Source organism: Mustelus asterias, chromosome 1, assembly GCF_964213995.1.
Source record: "Mustelus asterias chromosome 1, sMusAst1.hap1.1, whole genome shotgun sequence".
Classification (NCBI taxonomy): domain Eukaryota; kingdom Metazoa; phylum Chordata; class Chondrichthyes; order Carcharhiniformes; family Triakidae; genus Mustelus; species Mustelus asterias.
The window spans coordinates 167,665,926-167,669,279 of record NC_135801.1 but is presented as its reverse complement, the minus strand read 5'-3'; the positions used below and the strand labels follow the sequence as shown (position 1 = coordinate 167,669,279).

The 3,354-nt window shown below is 42.5% G+C and overlaps 1 pseudogene; it reads left to right on the top strand.

Annotated features, from left to right (window-relative positions):
* Positions 1-2,590: 2,590 nt before the first annotated feature.
* LOC144501973 (U2 spliceosomal RNA) lies at positions 2,591-2,720 on the top strand (annotated as a pseudogene).
* The last annotated feature ends 634 nt before the right edge of the window (positions 2,721-3,354 follow it).

Below are 3,354 nucleotides of genomic sequence, written 5' to 3'. Positions count from 1 at the left end.
TTAGAATCCTTCAGGGAGTGGGAGGGGGTATTTCTGCACAATCATATTTGATGTTCCCTCGAGCTATCTGTGAATCAGCTGGAAAGGTTACATGGAGATCTGATACAAACCATCCATACAAATATGAGAAAACATCGCTTCAACTAAAGTTTCCATGCAGTTTTCAGCCCTCTGAAATATTATAGAATCCCTCCAGTGCTGAAGGCGGCCATTCAGCCCATCAGGTTTGCACTGACAACAATCCCACCCAGGCCCTATCCCCATAACACTACGTATTTACCCTGCTGGTCCCCCTGACACTAAATTTTCCCGTTCTGCCCGTCACAGGAATCGTAGCGGGCGAGGAGCGGACCATGGAAAGGTCCATTGACCTCCAGCGGAATTTTCCGGTTTCGGGGCGAATGTTGACGGCAAGTCCCGCCCTTTGGGTCAATTTATCATGGCCAATCAACCTAACCTGCACATCTTTGGGCTGTGGGAGGAAACCGGAGCACCTGGAGGAAACCCACGCAGACATGGGGAGAACGTGCAAACTCCACACAGACAGTCACCTGAGGCCAGAATTAAACCCGGATCCCTGACTGTGTGAGGCAGCAGTGCCACCGTGCCACCCTATTTTGAAATATGGGATAGGACAGAGTAATCATTTGTCCTTTCACTTCAAGAAACAATATTTGAACCGAGGTGATAACTGGTTCAGAAATCGCCATTCTGATACTTTTATGGTGTCTACATTAAAGTGGTTGAGATTCATAATTGCATTTCCATTACTCACCACAAAGTGGCACTTTTGTTCAAACATCCCCACTCATCAGGACATTGGCCAACCAACCTTATTACATAAAACTCTCCCATATCGCAGGGCTAAGTCAACCACAAATAAAATCCCAGTTGCTTTCCACTGATTGTCAAAATTTCACCTCGCATCTCAAGCAAATGCATGATCTTTTAAAAAGTTTATCTTTTAAAAAATTCCTTCCACAGCCAACGAAAAGACAGGAATATGCTGGTCGCGGGAGAATAAAGGCAAATTGCTGTGAGTGCTAAATAGCTGAAATAGGAGCAGAACATACTGGAAAGAATCAGCAGGTCAGACAGCAACTGTAGAGAGGGAAACCGAATTAATTGTCAATAATGTTTAATCAAAGTTGAAAAGAACAGTTCATCCATGGGTTTCTATAAAGCAGGAAATGTATTGTGGCTTATAGATATATTGATGGATCTCTAGGGATTAGAAAGATAGCATGGAGTTATAGAGAGAACAAGGTATCTATGATTGAAGCACTTCGAGCTGTGGATGGGTTGGAATGGCCCAAATAGCCCCACCGGCCTTTCCTAGTTCTGAGTTGATGCCTCATAAGAAAGCTTTGGAATGCCAAGAGAGTTCTCAGCCCATGGATTCTGCTCTGGAAACAGATTTGTAAATGATTCATTTCTTGCATGTTTGTGGCAATTGATATGATCCTTATTTTAAGTATTTCCATTTTGGCTCCTGCCTCGTTCCGAAATGCTCCATGCCCGAATTATCGAATAACTCTTTCCAAACTCTCTTTCCCAAGTGGAAACGTGCACCCTCTCAGGAAGAATGGAGACCTTTCATCTGGTCTAATGGTCATTAGAGTATTCTTGCAGTTGAAGTGACAAAGGCAGAGGAACAATACTCATTCATTTCACTTTAACAACAACCTCTATTTCAATGCATCTCAAGCTGTAAAGGAAACTCCACACCCACATTGAGATGAATGAACAGCCATGAAATCTCTAAATTTCCTGTTACTACTTCATGATAGATGTTGGGCTTCCTGTCCTATTGTTTATTTCTCTCTCTACTGGCAACTCCCCACCTTCTTGACCAGAAGTATTACATTTATCATTATCCAACCTGATGGGACTTTTCCAGGATCTAGGCAATTTTGGAAGATCACCACCAATGCAGCATTCACTGTCACTGCTGCCAATTATTTTAAGACCCTAGGATGCAGGCCATTGGATCCAGGGGACTTATCAATCTTCAGTTCCATTAGTTTTCATAGTACTTTTTCAGTAGTTATTTTGATTGTTTTAAGTTCCTCGCTTCCTTTTGCCTGTTTATTTTCTACTATTCTCAGGATGCTATTTGTTTAAGTATGTGAAAAGGACATGACAATTGCAGGGTGATGCAGAAAGAACAGAAGAGAAGGATAAATTGAACTATTCTTTTCAAAGAACAAGCAGAGACATGATGGGCGGAATGTTGTTCTTTTGCCAATTATCCTGAATTCTGGGACTTCGGTTTACTGATTCCATTGACTGTTGATGGAAAGTTTCTCCTTTTACACTCCAACAAAACTGCACTACATTTTGAAAACATCTATTAAATCTATCCTTAACCATCTCCGCTCGAAACTGAAGAATTCCTGTCTCTCTCATTTCCGATCTAAACTTCTTTGTTCTTGAATCATGCTCAAAATCAGGAGGATGTTCCCACTGGAGAGGCCGGCAGCACAGTGCTGAGCGGGCCACTGCGCAAGGACTGATCTGTCAGCACTGAGATCGGCGCACGCACAGTGCCCCCTGTCAGCTGGGCCCGCTAATGCTATTTAAAACAAATGTCGCTTCTCGGCCTTTTGGCTAAGATCAAGTGTAGTATCGGATCTGCACTTGGTTGAGGTCATTGGGTTATGCTGAGGCTTCATATGTTTCATATGAAGCAATTTTTAAAAGCGGTATCTCGGCCTTTTGGCTAAGATGCAAATGAGCTCAAGTCTTGGAGGAGGATCCTCCCCCTTCTCCAATCAGCTTGACTCATGTAGATCAGGCCCAGGACAGGGTGGTTTTGGTCTCCCGTCCTGTCTTGTCAGCCTGGATCTGAGGTGTCTCAACTTGTTGAGACTCTGATTTGGATTTGATTTGATTGAATTGGAAAAGTATTAAAAAAAACAAATGTAAATAAAGGGCTGGATATATATTGCAGCTCCACGCCTGACGGCACTAGGAGACACGTTCCTGGTTGGACGCCCTGCGTGGATTGCGCTAATCCGGCACCACCTAAACCTTCTGGCCTGTTGCACTACAAAATCAGCACAGTGGATTTAGTTCCAGGGACTAAAAAGACTAATAGGTCAGACTAGGTTAACTTAGAGTGAATATGATAAAGGAAAATCACAAAGTACCTGGTGTTACAAAGGTACTGTTTGCATAGAAATACATAACTACTGTTAGCAAATTTAAACATATATTTTTGAAAAAATGTTATATTCTGTATTAAAAGCGTACACCTTGGCTAATGGCACTCTAGGGCATGATGGAATATAGCCAGGCAAGAAGAACCACATTGTTTGAAAACAATACAGTTACTGAGTGAAGCAAAAATGA